The sequence below is a fragment of the Anolis sagrei genome, chromosome 4 (genome assembly GCF_037176765.1).
Source record: "Anolis sagrei isolate rAnoSag1 chromosome 4, rAnoSag1.mat, whole genome shotgun sequence".
NCBI lineage: Eukaryota > Metazoa > Chordata > Lepidosauria > Squamata > Dactyloidae > Anolis > Anolis sagrei.
Genome location: NC_090024.1, coordinates 177097899 through 177116050, shown reverse-complemented (window position 1 = coordinate 177116050; position 18152 = coordinate 177097899).

The window sequence follows — 18152 nt, the reverse complement described above, 5'->3', positions numbered from 1 at the left end:
CAACTCTAGAACTTAAAACAGTTAAAATTAATATTGAATTAAAAGTACAACTCAACAGAGATTAGCAGAAATTTAAATAAAAGGCACAGTTCAATACAACTGAAAAGTTAAAATACAATATAAAGGAAATCCAGCTCCCAGATGGTATCAAAAAGTTTTCCCAGCAACCATTCAGTTATCAAAGGTCCAGCTGAATAAAACAGGGAAGGGTCTGCCCCAGCCTTCCTTGGTAGGGAATTGTACATTCTGGGAGATGACACTGAGAAATAATTATCTATGACAACATACCGTATATATGCTGCTATACAGCAATTGACATTATATTATGTACTAGGAGTGTGCACATTTTGTTTGAAAATAATGTTTTCTTATTTATAGGTGTGACTTCCAGTTCCGGCATGGTGGTTAGCAGCTGAAACGCTGAACTGCTCAACCACAATTTAAAATCTGAAGGAATCCTGAGCCTCCCCCTCACCAACCACCTTCAAACTGAGGGGAGAGAGACCCCGAGCCTCAGGCTCCCATAGAGGGTCGCAGAGCTGGGAGAAAGAGCCAGGAAGGCACAAAGAAGACAGAGGAAAGGCAGAGAAGGGGAAGCGAAGCGATTGCCGCCATTGCATCGCGGCCGGCCTACCTTACAACCAGGCCGCCAGCTCTCCAGTCGGGCCGGTCGGGCCGCCAGCCTTGACACCGGCTGTTTCTGCCCACGGCTGCTGGCTGGGCATTGCTGGGCATTGCTGCTGGGACTTTGGCCGGCCGGACCATCGCCGGGGCCACCGCCAGAGCTGCCGCTGCCAGGCCGCCGCTGCTAGGCCGCTGCCGCCACCGCTACGAGGCCGCCGCCGCCAAAGCGGAGGCTGAGCCACGCCAGGGTCACCGCCGCTGCCAGGGCCGCCGCCGCCGCCGCCAAGGAAGCCGAACCACCGCCGGGGCCATCGCTGCCGCGGAGGCCTGAGCTACCTCTAGGGCCGCCGCCGCCGCCGGGGCCGCTGCCGCCCTAAGCGAGACCGCCGCCGCCGCCGCCGCAGAGGCCGAGTCATCACCAGGGCCGCCGCAGCCGCCGGGCCCGCTGCCGCCACCAGCGGCATCCTGGATGAGAGGGCTGGGCTTCTGCCCTCCAGGCCCTGCTGCGCGGGCCACTACATCGCAGGAGCCTGCAGAAGCCAGTGGAACTGGGCCCTGGGCTACTTACTGGGCCGAGACACCTGGCCTATTATCACCTTCCATCATTTGGGCCCCCACCATCTGGGCAAGTAGCGTGTAGACCTCCTTGCAGTGGGCAGACCTCAGGACAAGCAGTGTGTAGGCCTCTCTGCGCTGACTTCTTTGTGTTGACCGATACTGTGTAGACCTTTTGTGCTGACCTTCTTTGTGTTGACCAATATTGTGTAGACCAATTGTGCTGACCACCGCCGTGTTGACCATCTCCGGAAGACTGAAGACTCATCCGCTTTCTACATCAACCGTCCAGAGACTACACGTTGAATCATAATAACCTTACCCGATTGTTATCACTGATATCCTCTTAATAGTGTGTTTACATATTACCAACACAGTACATTCCTTGGTTACCTTCTGCTGCTAATCTGGTTTAAGAACGCAATAGCACTTTAGGCGCCTGCCTAACTGCTGCTAACTGTACTAGCACTTATATCCCCCTTCCCTATCCCCCCATGCCGCACTTTAGTTAGCGTTGAGAGCAAGACTCGGATATTATTGCACTTTAAGATCGTTGCACTTTAAATCTACTACAACGGCACGCAGTTGTGTTGTTGACTGAGTTGTGTTGCACTTTAAGACTCTTGCACTTTGAACCATCTAACTGTTGTGGCTGGAACACCTATCACCATCTGATTCTATTATTATCCATGTGGTTCCCCATCCCCCTATTTGTACTGTCCCTGTTATTACTGACTAGTGGAAGGGGCAAGGGTGGAAGTGGGCTGGAGCCTGTGAACAACAATGAGGCGGGGAGGGGGGAGAAGGGGAAGCAAGGGAGCTGGCAAGGGCCAACAAACCAAACAATTAGCAAAACGGAAACTAAGACCTTGGTTTTGGACTGCGGCATGGAGGGGGGGAGGTGTTCCACTAGCCAAGGGGCCCCCATAGAGGTCGTGGTGGGAAGGAGGAGATGTGGAAAAAGGAGACCTCAAATTCGGCTTAATTCGGACCGTTCATCTACATTAACATTATCTCGGGAAGTCTGACTTGGCCACGGTGGTACACGCTCTGGTCACATCCCGCCTTGACTACTGCAACGCTCTCTACGTGGGGCTGCCCTTGAAGACGGCCCGGAAGCTTCAGCTGGTTCAGCGTGCGGCAGCCATGCTACTAACTGGAGCGGGATGCAAGGAGCACACAACGCCCTTGTTGTCCCAGCTCCACTGGCTGCCGATCTGCTACCGGGCCCAATTTAAGGTGCTGGTTTTGGCCTACAAAGCCCTAAACGGCTCCGGCCCAAAATACCTTTCGGACCGCATCTTGGCCTATGAGCCCACGAGGACCTTGAGATCGTCTGGGGAGGCCCTTCTCTCGATCCCGCCTGCCTCACAGGCACGTCTGGCGGGGACGAGAGAGAGGGCCTTCTCGGTGGTGGCCCCCCGGCTGTGGAACACTCTCCCTGCAAACATCAGACAGGCGCCCTCCCTCATGTCCTTCCGAAAAAGCCTTAAGACATGGCTGTTCGAGAAGGCATTTAATTAAGTGCTATAATAATGTGGTAAAGATGACTGGAATGGAACAAGGAATATGAGATTGGTTATGATTCCACTATGAGACGAAGCGGATTATTTAGTGTAACTTTATAATTGTTGTATTGTTAATATGTTGTTCTGTAATTGCCTTTTTGTAAATTGCCTTTTTATGTATGCTGTACACCGCCATGAGTCACCCTAAAGGGCTGAGAATGGCGGTTAACAAATGCACCAAATAAATAAATAAATAAATAAATTTAATTACATTTATACACATTCAACATTTTCTCATTAGCATTTCTCCTTCTCATGAGTTTGGGAAAACCATGCCAATTTAAGAAAAGACAGATGGCTCAGTGAAAAGCCTCATGAAATCTGCAGGGCTTATGTTGCCTCAGGATCAGATCACACAACTGGTTTCTCTTATTCACAGACAGCAACATGCATATGGCAATGTTTGTTATGCGTGTGTGTGAGAGAGTGTGTGGGGTAACACTTCCGATACATCCACAACAACTTCTACAGTTTTAATAAATGGAAGCAGTGTTGTACTGAGATTTTAAGAACTGCTAACTGTACTCACAACAACAACATACTAACATTTTCTCATATAGCATGAAACACGGCAGTTCCTTTTCTCATTAGAAGTCAGGCAATGAATTCTTAAATATAAGACTAATTTTGCATTCTGAACACAGAGTTATTCATTTAATGGCATGGGCAAACCCAATGAGTGATATTGTGAGAACTCAAAATATAGTTTGGAAAAACTCATTGTACTTACATTGCGGTAGTGTCCCTAGGCTGGAGGAAGTTTGGTTTTGGCATAACCTGTCTCCCCCCTTGCCCAATGCATTCACAATGTCTTTTATGACTCTTCCACTGGAAAAACAATGAGAAATTGCCCAGATAAATATAATCTGATAATAATATATGTGATGAATTTAAATTAATACACTGCTGCATGCCAATCTGGTTTCACTCTGAACTTTAAAGAACTATCCAATATGCTGAACCGATTTTGGTGATATGAGTTCATTACCTTGAATAGCTTCTTTAAAATCTGGCCTAAAATCCAGACCATATTGATGTATAATTGTGTGTGGATTTTATATCTCTAGAGCACACTACTTATCTCATGAATGTGTGGAAGATAAATATATGTTTTTCTCACAGTGAAGGCTCTACCACAATTTTTCTAAATAACAGTGGGCCAAGATAGCCAATGGTCTCTTGGACTGGTACTTCTCCCATACAATCCACCCCAAACACTGAGGTCCTCTGTGGGGGCGTCTCCTCCAACCAGCCAGAACCTGACTGATTGGCAACCACCACCCAGAGGACTTTTTCATCAGCCACCCCACAACTGTGGAATGACCTGCCAATAGAGCAGAGCTCCGATAGCTAGATCAGCTGCCAGAATTTATCACACAAGTGAAAACCTGTCTCTTCTGGCAGGCCTACCCAGACAGTTTTAATAACAATTTTTAACTTCAATTGTATGTTTAATTTTTGTTTTGTGTGGTTTTAAATATGTATTGTATAGAAATATGTTTTAATATGTGTATTTTATGTAATATTTTTAAATGATTGTGTGTTTTGATTGTGTGTTTTAAAAATGTTGCAAACCACCTTGAGCCATGAGGAGAGGCGGGTAAGAATTATTATTATTATTATTATTATTATTATTGTAAAATGAGACCTGGTCCTACTTTCCTGGGCATCAGAAAACAGTCCTGCACCCTCCTATCCATGACAGCCTTTGAGATATTGAAACAGTGCAATCATGTCACTCCCCATTCTTCTATTTGCCAAACTGAACAGGCCCATCTTCTTCAGTCTTTTTTCATATGTTTTGTTCTCCATACCTCTTATCATTCCTGTTGTCTTTCTCTGACTCCAATCCACCTTTATATAAGAAGTTGATGGATAAAATATTTCTAGCATTCAGTGGATGTTTACCTGGCAAGGAATGCAAGAGATACATTTGCTCTAGGACTATGCTTTTGTGTTCTAGTTTCAAGTAGCTAGGCATTACATTAATAAGTAGGATCATTGCCCCTTTCCCTACAACTCAAACAGATGTAATGTTATTCACTTGATTACAATGTGTATGATTTAAAAAAGAAAAATAAATAATATCAGTTTGCCCTTCCATGTGGTCTAATCCACTCCCATGACTGACTGTTATTTCCTAAAGAATATATATATTTAATTGCTCATTGTGTAAAAAAAATAAATGGACTTGAATTGGCTCTTAATCTCTGGGCTGCTGAGATTAGTCATTTAATGGTCTCTGATTCTTTATTTAGTGTTTACTGCTACCTAAACTCCTGACACAATGATTCTAGAAGACACTAGGATAAATCTGTACAAGGTTAACACATGAAATTCCTTCATGGATTGTAATTATTCCTTCTTTTTTATCACTTGACATTTGACATTACTTGATGACTATATTTGATATGCCTGAGTCAGTCCAAAGGTAACTTCCACTCAAACACAAAAATGTAATTGTGGAAGGCAAAACCATGTGCTTTGTCAATGGTTGCAGTGCGATTTAAACTACTATGAAGAGATGCATGAAGTCTTGAGATAAAGGTTTGTGGCTCATTGGCATAATTGTTCAGTAACCTTTGGTGATCATTACAGAATCTTCTAAATTACAAAACTCAAGTGATTGGGTGCTAATTGGGTAGTAGTTGTGGTAAGAATGAGTGTGTAGGAGGAACTACTTGGATTGCAAAGCAAAATAAAGAAAGAAACCTGCTGTTAAAGCTTTGGATACAATCCACCATGGACTACTGAAATTGTCATAAATCCAGAGAAATTTAGCAGACTTTCCTTAGACTATCCTTCATAGCCCAAGGATGATGGCCCTCCAAGTGTAGTGTCTTGGCAGTGGATAAGTAGATGGCTGTGGAGGTCTATTCTTGAACCGCATGTTTTTCCACAGTGAGGACATTAGTTTCCAGGTGGAAGATGGTCCTGGTCAGGGTTGACTTAATGCGCCTTCCTTTTTGCATGTTTCTCCCTTTTGCCCTCCATTTGAGCTTTTTCAAATTCCACAGCACTGCTGGTCACAGCTGACCTCCAGTTAGAGCGCTCGAGCACCAGGGCTTCCCAGTTCTCGGTGTCTATACCACAGTTTTTAAGATTAGCTTTCAGACCATCTTTAAATGTCTTTTCTTGTCCACCAACATTACATTTTCCATACTTGAGTTGGGACTATAGTAATTGCTTTGGGAGACAGTGATTGGGCATTTGGACAATGTGGCCAGTCCAATGGAGTTGATGACATAAGAGCATTGCTTCAATGCTGGTGGTCTTTGCTTCTTCCAGTGCACTGACATATGTCTGCCTGTCTTCCCAAGAGATTTGCAGGATAGAATCACTGATAGAATCACTCCAGGAGTTGAGTGTGATGTCTGTAGACAGTCCACATTTCGCAGGCATATAGCAGGGTTGGGGGCAATCATTTGCAGTATATGATCATAGACAGCAAACGGGTGCTGTGAACCCTGAAGAAAGTAAACCAGTTAGTGCTTGGGCCCATGGATACAGAATCCATTGATGTGGCCATATGACTGCATTTCAAACTCCAATCCTGAATAGGACAATTCAAGCATTATCTTTCATTATATCGGATACTTTTTTCCATGTACATGCAGTCAAAAATTTTATTATACAGATTTATATTGTTTTAAAAATAATTCATTAAGCATAGAAATATTTTAGGAGGTGTATAATAAATATATACATCAACATAATAGGGCATTGTTATGAATTCAATTATATATAATTGCAAGACTTTGGAATATCTTCTGTTTTCTTCATTTTGTTCTCTTTGCTCTCTTAGTCATGTAGCTGATCCAGAGAAAGGCTGCTCTAGATTGGTGTAAAGAGAAGGCAATGGCAACCTTCTTCTGAACAATTCTCACCAAGACAACCCCAAGATAAGTTTACCATAGAATTGTTATAAGTCAGACTTGAAGGCATACAGCAACAAAAATTTCTTTAGGATGCAGTAAAAGGTAAAGGTTTTTCCTTGGCATTAAGTCCAGTGGGGTGGTGCTCATCTCTATTTCTAAGCCGAAGAGCTGGTGTTGTACATAGATGCCTTCTAGGTCATGTGGCCAGCATGACTGCATGAAGTGCTGTCACCTTCCTGCCAAAGTGGTACCTATTGATCTACTCACATATTTATGTTTTCGAACTGCTAGGTTGGCAGAAGCTGGGGCTAACAGCGGGAGCTCACCGGGCTACCTAGATTTGAACTGCTGACCTTTTGGTCAACAAGTTCAGCAGCTCAATGGTTTGAACTGCTGTGCCACTGATGACAATAGGATGGAGTATGTTTCTAAAATCTATAATATTGAATATTAAAAAGGGTAGAAACACATCAAAGAGTCTAAGGAACAGAATAATGAAACTGTAAAGGAAAATAAATCATTTTTTAAAAAAATCTTGTCCCAATGAAAAGCAAACAAACAAAATGGAGATCCTTCCCAGAGTAAATTGAGACTAACAATCAAGGGCGGGGGGGGGGGGGGGGGGATAGACAATAGGGGAATTTCAGTACCATATTGCTTAAAACATCAAGACAACCAAATGTTTACAAAATACAACAGAAGAAACCAATCACTGGGGTGGCTAAGCTGTTATACAAAAAGGGTGTGGACCCATTTAGAATACTGAATACAACTCTGCCTCTTCCATTAAAAATGCCAACATCATAGAATGAGAAAAAAAAGATGCAGAAAAAGAATACCAACATTGTCAGGGGGCTGAGAGAAAACTAGGAGGATCAAGGGGCTGCTGGAATGCGATCTAGTAACATTTTCCCTATGAATAATATCTAAAGTATTCAGGATTTACACAGATTTTATCCCAACTTATACCCTCTTATTCCGTAGCAATGAATATGTAGTCATCTCAAATCTGATGCAAAGCAATAAATTACAATTTGAAGCCTTACTTAAAATATGTGTGCACACACAGAAAGATAAATGCATGCTTATTCACTGAACACTCCTACACACATTTATTTGGCAACAGATCCAAGTAGTTTTCTTGTGAAGTTTACTTCCTACTAAGTATGTTTAGGATTATTGCTGCCATAGGCAGACATATGTTTGAATGACAACAGCATTAAAAGCATGTCATCTAGTGTAAAATATATCTTCAGCCGCAGCATGACACTGTTGTGGATTGCAAGGCATTGCTAATGAAAATCCTGATTAAAAACCTCTTTCCAGAAGTTCTTCTTAGGCTTAATCTGTTTCAAATAAAAAATGATAAAACAAACAACTGTTTATAAATAGATTGCAAAAGAGCAAGGGCTTGCTGAGCTCTCTCTTTTAAGCCTGGTGGTTGTCTGTCAGTGGGAATTCCTGCTTTCCTCCTTGCAGGCTGCTGCTCTTTATTTGGAAAACCCACCCAGTGTGATCCTCTGGGACAGTTGTCGGAAACCATATGTACCCTACTCCACCCCCAAATCTCCTCAGTGATGAGGGAGTTCTGTTTAGCAGATAGGGCTGAGAGCCAATACTCCTGAATTCTTCTAACTCTAGCTATGCCAGTGACTCCCTGTGTGGCCTTGGAAAAGGCACTTAACTGTTCCCTGGCTGCTTTCAGGAAAGAGGTGAGTGAAACTATCTCAAGGAAGCACAGGCAGTTCCTGTAGCAAACATATTTGGGGCAACAATGTGCTATGTTGCAAAAAGTCTGCACATTTGAATCCAATGAATCGATGATAAAGGCCAAAACTGTGTAATACATGGCACATCCAATTCATTACAGCCCAACAAGCATATTCAGGAGTCTGCTAGTCAACTAAAAGAAGTACCGGATATGCAACTACAAGCAGGGAGTGCAGCCTAGATGTTTAACTAAGCCTATTATAGGCAGGCTGGTGGCTCTGATGACAGTGGGACAATGAATCAGTTGTGGCCATTAAACCAAAATTTAAAGGAGCTATCTAAGGTGCTGAAATTATTTTAGTTGTAGATTTCAGCACTTCGAATAGCTCCTTTAAAAGACAGACTAAATCTCATCACCTAATGGGTGATGCAACCTAATTTACAGAGGATTGCCTTCTCTTTGAAGGCCTGTTTAAAAGAAAATGCATCACAGGTTGAAAGAATTGAAGAGATGTCATCCTGAGGAGGAGGCAAGCTTGTTTTCTTCTGGTCTAGAGACTAACATGAAGCAATGGATTTGAACTGCAGGAAAAGAGATTCTACTAGAATATTATGACAAATTTCCTGAAGGTACGAGCTGTTTGAAAGTGGAACACACTGCCTTGGAGTGTGAAGTCTCTTCTTTGGAGTTTTTTTAAAAAAATAGAATAGAATAACTTTATTGTCATTGTACACTGTACAATAAAATTAAATGCTTTCCCCAGCACACATCACAGAAACAACATACCTATCCCTCCCCACTCCAACCACCACTGCACAGCCTCCAATGTTACATCAGTGCAAAACCACGGAGTTCAATATAGCTGCAGCTCTAGGATAAAAGCTTTTCTCGGACTGTTTGTCCTTGTTTTTGTTACAGAAAGTGATTGGCCATATATCAGGAGTGCTTGGATTATGTGTATTTGCATGGTAGTGGAATGGATTGGATTGCCCTTGCTGTCTCCTCCAACTCTATGATTTTTTTAATATGTATGGATGTAAATTTGGAAATAATTACTAATGTTCAGATAGGCACAGATGATACACCTCACTAAAAGTATAATCAAGGACCCATGTTCCTGTTACCCATGTTCCTGTTGAGTTTGCTGTTCAAAAGTTCAGTATTTTTAAAGGATTTCTTCTTAGTGTTCTTAACTTTCAACTGGATTTGGACTTGTTCTGGAAGTCATCATGACAAACAGCCATTGATACCTTTATTTGTCATATATTTGATTCATAACTTGCAATAGAACTAAAAATAAAAAATGTATATAATACCTCACTGGTTTTTGCAGTTGCCATTCACTTTCTGCATTTGCTAAGCTGATCTGATAGATTATTTTTTTTGTCGTGTCAGGAGCATCCTGTTGTGAGAGAATTGGCCATCTGCAAGGACATTGCCCAGGGGACGCCTGGATGATTTTGATGTTTTATCATCCTTGTGGGAGGCTTCTCTCATGTCCCCGCATGAGGAGCTGGAGCTGATAGAGGGAGCTCATCTTCCTCCCCCCGGATTCGAACCTGCGACCTGTCGGTCTTCAGTCCTACTGGCATAGGGCTTTAACCCACTGCGCCACCGGGGGCTCCTGATATCTGATAGAATAGAGTCTGTTGATCTGACCCAAACTTCATTTCTAAGGTTAAGGAACTTAATGTCTGAAATCTGAATTTTTTTATAAATGGAGTTTGGAGTTGTAAAGGATTTCATCTGCTGAACAATTCACCGACCTTGTGTCTTTCAGCACAGCTTTTATAACAGAAAAACACACATGTCATTTTGTTTTGTTTATCACAATCTCTCTTCATTACTCACTCTATAGGGTTCTGTTTTACTAGGGTAAGTTTACATGTTCAGGGCAACATAAGGTTGGAGGGTCCATATAAAACGGGTTCATGTTAGTTTAAAGTAATTCAAAAATTACTGCCTGAGCACACTGATCTGGTTAAACCCACATTTGCAGCTCTCATTTATGACAAGGGCCCCATAAATTGTTAATTTCAGTATTATGATCAGACCTGGCCTTTGATCTTACCACCCTCACTAGATGCCTTTGTATATGTACACAAGTCCAAGAGCAGAAACATTTGTTTATTTGTGCAGCAAACTGGCAAATGATTTTTCATGTCAATTTCTATATGACACACACAGACAGGCACCAACACATTATGTCTATTCTTTCTTTTAGAAACACACGCACAGAGAACTCTGATATGGAGAAAAGGCAGCCTTCCCTTTTCCTCCCCCTTTTCTTTCCAGACCCAATCATCCTTCTGGTCTTTATTTAATTTTCAGCTGTTTTATTTGAACATTCATAAACTTTGAGCCCTAAGCCAGGCTTAAAGCCACATGAGGAACAAATTAAAAAAAGAGAGCGCGAGAGAGAGAGCCATGTCTCAAACAATGCTGAGAAGAATAGGCCCATGTTGAGACGATGTACATTTGATAAACATGTGGATTTACAGGCGCACCGGACTAAGCAGCCACTTCTGTAGCATATAGCTTTTTTTATTTATAGATGTCTATTTTGTGGAGTGAAGAGCAGGTTCTGTTTAGCTGTCTTGCTGGGTGGTCCAGGATAGCTCTCGCTTAGGCTTTCAGTAGCCTGCAGGCGTAATTGGTATGCATGCTGTTGTATCTAAGATAGCTTAATAAAGCATTACATATCTTACTGCTTCCATATTTTATTACCTAACCCAGTGCATGTGGTCAGTGAGTAATTTGAATCAGCTGTGTTTTTACTTTCTGTTTTAAGGTTGAAGTATGAATTTCTCTGTGAATTCTTTGAAATGAACTAATACGATGCATGCAACGATAAAGGGGGTTAATCAGAGACAGACTGTTAGTACAATATTGGGTTGCCCCAGGTGTAGTTTATTTTCATATTATTGGTGGTTTTACTATAGAGTATATTAAGAAGAAGAAATAATATTTCTTCTCAGCACATGGAACAACGACAACAATGGGGGGAAAAAGAACCCCGCAGACGCACTTCAGAAATGTTGGTTTGCTTTCCATTTAATGGCTACTGAATCTCTTCCACTAAATTAGGTTAGGTTGAATTAGCTGATTTATTCATTGACTTACCTGTAACAGATTATTAAGTCTATATATTCAAGAATTATGAAAAAGTCTTTATGAAAGAAAAGCACTGCAAGAAATTCAATTAAAGCTCCAAGAAGACCTCTGAAAATAAGACCAAATGGATTTCAGGGGAGACTGGTGCTTAGAGAACAATGGTAAGAGTTGTGCATCTCTCTAGATGTTGCTATACAACACCTTCCAGAATTCATCATTGGCCATGCTTGCCAGATTGCTGGGACTTCTATGTGGAGAGCTAACCTCATGATTATAGACAGAACTTTGATGAGAGAACCAGAATGGACTATCTCATAGGTTGTCAGTTTTGTCATAATGGAGCCCCCAGTGGTGCAGTGGGTTAAACCCCTGTGCTGGCAGGACTGAAGACTGACAGGTCGCAGGTCCGAATCCGGGGAGAGGCGGATGAGCTCCCTCTATCAGCTCCAGCTCCTCATACGGGGATATGAGAGAAGCCTCCCACAAGGATGATAAAAACATCAAATCATCCAGGCGTCCCCTGGGCAATGTCCTTGCAGACGGCCAATACTCTCACACCAGAAGCGACTTGCAGTTTCTCAAGTTGCTCCTGACACGACCAAAAACGTTTTGTCATAGTACATTTAATCTACTTTCTTTTGCTTTAGATCAGGAGTCCACAAACTTTTTAAACAGAGGGCCAGGTCACGGTTCCTCAAACTGTTGGAGGGCCGGATTATAATTTGAAAAAAACATGAATGAATTCCTGTGCATACCACATATCTTATTGGTAGTGCCAAAATCACTTAAAAACAACACAATAATTAAAATGAAGAACAATTTAACAAATATAAATGTATTCGTATCTCAATGGGAAGTGTGGGCCTGCTTTTGGCTCATGAGATAGGATTGTTGTCATGGTTGTTGTGTGCTTTCAAGTCGTTTCAGACTTTGGTTGACCCTGAGCGAGGGCCAGGTAAATGACCTTTGAGGGCCGCACCCGGCCCCCGGGCCTTAGTTTGAGGACCCCTGCTTTAGATCATCCAGGTTAGTTCTTTTGCACTACTACTTATCTTGAGTTGTATGAAATAACTTTTCAGGTAACATAAATTGATTTTTTCAAGAGCCAGCTGTTTTGTGAGACCAGAATCTTGGCAGCATGATGTGTCCTTGAGGCCAATGTTTTGTGAACTCTGGATGAAAATGTAAAATAAATTATTTTCAAAATAATACTCTAATCATGGAATACACATCTGCTGGACTTGGAAACAGAAGCCTGGTCTAAAGATGTATGTCAACAGAATATTGATTCGCTTTTGGCATGCTTTCCAATTCTAAAATTGTCCCAAAAGGAGGTTATCAAGAGCATGTCAAAAGAAATGCAACAATATCAAAACAAACATCAGTATGAAGAATTATCACAATAAAAATATTGCAGTTATCCCAAGAATAAAACCTCAGTTCAACCTAGAAAAATAGGGCAACAATGCAATTATCTGATACAAAAACCACAAAAATGAATCATTCCTACAATAGAAATAGGTTGGTCAATCAATCGAACCATCTGCCACAGTCCTCCCTTGATACAGTAGCAATACAGGAGGCGAAGAGCCACGATATTACCAAAAACCTTTATGTCAAAGCTGTCTTCTCATTACATAGATTCTAAGAAAGGCAATAAAAAATAGGCATGAGACCATGTAGAAGCATACCCAGCTTCCTGTAACCTGAGATCTCGTTGTTATGTGTCTTCAAGTTGACTCTGAGTTATACCAACACTCTCATAGGTTTTCTTTGGGTATAGTCAAGGGCTACGTGTCAATTATGAGACTACCATCACAGACCACCTTTGGGCCAGCACCTTAACCCTGAGGGCAAACCAAATTATCAGAGTTGCTAGCCTTGGCCATTTAATGGAAGGCCATTCTGAGGGCACTTATTCCCAAACTACAAAATTTTTCAAGAGTGAGAAACTCCCATTCTAGCCCCAAGGACAGCTCCTTTCCCAGTAACTCAAGCCACAGAGCACAGAGAGAACATTCCAGAAGCCTGCAAAGAGGGTGCCATAGAAATGACCAAATCTACTTTTAAAAAGTTTAACATGCCAGTGACAAATTATTCAAGTGACACCACGGAATATCAGTTACCACAATCCAACAGAGACAGTATGTGGTAAGCAACACGCCCCAGCCAGCCAGGAGTACAGTCCTTCAGGGGAAATAATTTCTACCCAGCCCTGATGCAACTCACACTGACCTTAGGGTGTGTGTGTCAGTCACACCAAAAGAAAGAAGCAAACATGAGGGCAGCCATCCTTATTTAGAGTGCTGCTGCCTCTCGTCACATGGTAGGAAAGAGGCTTCAATGCAGCCTCTGTTCATGGGCCAAAACTCTCTTTCTCCTGTGGGGCTCCAACCAAACCCCTCCGCAACTCAGGCTTTGCTTTTGAGGTTTCAGGTGGGGCTACTATGTGGGCATCAGCCCCTAAGCACAGAGACGTTAGGATACACTCTCACTTTCTGATTAAGCATGATGGGGTGGATGGGATAGAGTTGATCAAATGGCTCCATTCAGGACTGACTGACTTATTTATTTATTTATTTATTTATTTCATTGGCCTTCCTGCAATTTTGTCCTTAATTTGCCAAGAAAGGTCTCCATGCTAGAGGAGTAATTTCCCAAGAATTCACACTTCAATGTTTCTGTGGCTTGGAGATTTATCATATGAGGCTGAAAATTGTCATTACAGTAGGATAATACAATTTTTGGCTGGTACTTATTACACACTTATTACACAGCCTGTTGGGCTTTGCATTTAAATTAGTGGTTGAGCATATCTTTTCACTGATTGAAAAGCACAGAAATGCCTCCCAGTCTTGTTACTGTTCCAGTACTGCCTCTGGAGCGATCATTCTCTTGTGCAGCAGTTGAAATATTTCAGAAGTCATATGGTGAGGGTGTCATCCTCCACATCCCCGCCTTGCTATTCCCAAACTGGTAGAGGTTTTTACTTCATTTTCTTTTCTTTTATACTTTCTTTTATTATTTTACCTTAATTATTCATCAGTGGCAAAAGTAAATAATAACACAGAAAGGTGTGCACGTGCTGGTAGGATATTCACAGGTAGGAAAGTAGGGGTTAGCGAGGTGGTGTGGAAGACTGATTGTGGCATTGCCAAAGCAGCACCACATCACAATTGTAGAAAAGTATGATAGTGATTCTTTCCATACTGGTAGGTTTTATTTGCTTCAACAATATGGTTACTGAGAGACAACAGTCAAGTGTAATAAAGTCCTCAGTAGCAGTTCATAATCTTCCTTACTCGGAAACTGGATGTTCAATTGCATGCTTCAGCTTCATTCCATAGAATTGGTGAGCCTTGATACTGAGGAAGATGTGTAATGGTCCTTTTTATGGATTCATGAAAAAAGGCAACTTCTTAGGGCAACCTGTGCCCCATGATTTTTTCTGAAGGGTAAAAAATCAAGAGTCAGCATGGTCAGGCACACAGAAGGCCCACACCTAAGCAGAAAGTTCACTGAAAACAAGTCCCAAGACTTCCTTCTTGTCTTCACCCACCTTTCATTCTAACTGATAGATGTCATCTAAAAACAATTTGTAAATCTTTTATAGCAAAGACCTTGAACAACAGACACCCCCCCCCCCCCAATTTCTCAGCAGGATTTTTTTACATTGTACACTCTGTGGAGATGCTAAGGTTCTCCCTCTGTCATATGTGTGTTAACTGGCAAAGAAAGACCTGTGAGAACTGAATTAATCTTCCTGTGTGCACTGTGGGAAACTGGATTCTTCAACTCCCTTCAATTATACCCATCTGGATGCACCCTCAGAGTTAAGAAATTATTCGGGTGGTGAGTCTCTGCTGGAATAAACTAATAAGAAAGTTCTACTTCCTCCTTGAAGAATAAAGGGGCCCAGCAGGGTATGAAGAACTAATGCTGAAGAAGACATTTTAGGTGTCATTGCCACACAGAGGAGCAATTAACATCCCACCCATTGCTCTGCAGTGTGCTCATAAAAGCCCTCTGGGATTTGGGGTCCTGTTTCCGACTTTTAATATCCAGACTCTACCACATGCTGCAAACTTAATCGTCTTCATCTGTGTCTTTTTAGAAATGTGGCTGCCTGCTGGTTGTGTTTAATCCTTTATCTTATTCCGGCTAATCTGTTTTCTATTTCTAGACAAATTCCCAAATCCTGGCCACCTAAATAGAACCCACAAAATGTTCACATGTTACCAAGGAAAAGGAGTGTCTTTTAGAGGGCAGATCTGAATCAATACTTTTTGAAATTTCTCCACCCCAACTAAAACTCTTCCTTTCATTTACCTGATTGACAAAACATCTTCTCAAGACTGTTTCTGTTTAGAATCACAAACTTCCCACTAAACTGTTAATTGCTATGATTAAGGAACAACACACATTCAAAAGGCATCCAAAGAACACAGGCCCAGATTTTTATTGCTAGGAAATTTACAGTGGAAAGCATCACGTATTTGACTGGCTAGGTGGTCTAGTCCGAGCAAAGTCACACGTGCCATTTGGGTATCACAAGCAGTACTAACTGGAAGTGTTGTGGACAGAATGTTATGCCTTGTGGTCAGTGGTGACATAATGACTCATTCCCTACCTTTGGCTATCAGGTTCCATTATTCTTTCAGAAAGTATTGGGATCCCCCCAAAACACATACACATGTGCACATTGGATCTGAAACAAACATTTGTGGTTGCAATATTTTATTTCATTATAAAGTTGTATATTAATAACATGTTGTTGTTGTTGTTCATTCGTTCAGTCGTCTCTGACTCTTCGTGACCTCATGGACCAGTCTACGCCAGAGCTCCCTGTCGGCCGTCACCACCCCCAGCTCCTTCAAGGTCAGTCCAGTCACTTCAAGGATGCCATCCATCCATCTTGCCCTAGGTCGGCCCCTCTTCCTTTTGCCTTCCACTTTCCCCAGCATCATTGTCTTCTCTAGGCTTTGCTGTCTCCTCATGATGTGGCCAAAGTACTTCAACTTTGTCTCTAGTATCCTTCCCTCCAATGAGCAGTCGGGCTTTATTTCCTGGAGGATGGACTGGTTGGATCTTCTCGCAGTCCAAGGCACTCTCAGAACTTTCCTCCAACACCACAGTTCAAAAGCATCTATCTTCCTTCGTTCAGCCTTCCCTAAGGTCCAGCTCTCACATCCGTAGGTTACTACAGGAAATACCATGGCTTTGACTAGGTAGATCTTTGTTGCCAGTCTGATGTCTCTACCCTTTACTATTTTATCGAGACTGGACATTGCTCTCCTCCCAAGAAGTAAGTGTCTTCTGATTTCCTGGCCACAGTCTGCATCTGCAGTAATCTTTGCGCCTAGAAATACAAAGTCTGTCACGGCCTCCACATTTTCTCCCTCTATTTTCCAGTTGTCAATCATTCTTGTTGCCATAATCTTGTTTTTTTTTATGTTTAGCTGCAACCCAGCTTTTGCGCTTTCTTCTTTCACCTTGATTAGAAGGCTCCTCAGCTCCTCCTCGCTTTCAGCCATCAGAGTGGTGTCATCTGCATATCTGAGGTTGTTAATGTTTCTTCCAGCAATTTTCACCCCAGCTTTGCATTCATCAAGCCCCGCACATTGCATGATGTGTTCTGCATACAAGTTAAAAAGGTTGGGTGAGAGTATGCAGCCTTGCTGTACGCCTTTCCCAATCTTGAACCAGTCTGTTGTTCCGTGGTCAGTTCTGACTGTTGCTACTTGGTCCTTGTACAGATTCCTCAGGAGAGAGACAAGGTGGCTTGGTATGCCAATCCCACCAAGAACTTGCCACAATTTATTATGATCCACACAGTCAAAGGCTTTAGAGTAGTCAATGAAGCAGAAATAGATGTTTTTCTGAAACTCCCTGCCTTTCTCCATTATCCAGCGGATATTGGCAATCTGGTCTCTCGTTCCTCTGCCTTTTCTAAACCCAGCTTGAACACCCAGCTTCTAAACCTCGCTCCATGTATTGCTGGCGTCTTCCTTGCAGGATCTTGAGCTTTACCTTACTGGCATGAGAAATAAGGGCCACTGTACAGAAGTTTGAGCAGTCTTTCGCATTTCCCTTTTTTGGTATGGGGATATAAGTTGATTTTTTCCAGTCTGATGGCCATTCTTGTGTTTTCCATATTCGCTGGCATATGGCATGCATCACCTTGACAGCATCATCTTTTAAGATTTTAAACAGTTCAGCTGGAATCCCGTCGTCTCCTGCTGCCTTGTTGTTAGCAATACTTCTTAAGGCCCATTCAACCTCACTCCTCAGGATGTCTGGTTCTAATTCATTCACCACACCGTCAAAACTCTCCTCGATATTATTATCCTTCCTATACAGATCTTCTGTATAGTCTCGCCACCTTCTCTTGATCTCTTCATCTTCTGTTAGGTCCCTGCCATCTTTGTTTCTTATCACACCAATTTTTGCCTGAAATTTACTTCCAATGTTTCTAATTTTCTGGAAGAGGTCTCGTGTCCTTCCTATTCTGTTGTCTTCTTCCACTTCCATGCATTGCTTATTTAAAAATAGTTCCTTATCTCTTCTGACTAACCTCTGGAATTGCGCATTTAACTGGGCATATCTCCCCTTATCACTGTTTCCTTTTGCTCTCCTCCTTTCTTGGGCTACTTCCAGTGTCTCAGCAGACAACCCTTTTGCCTTCTTGGTTTTCTTTTTCTT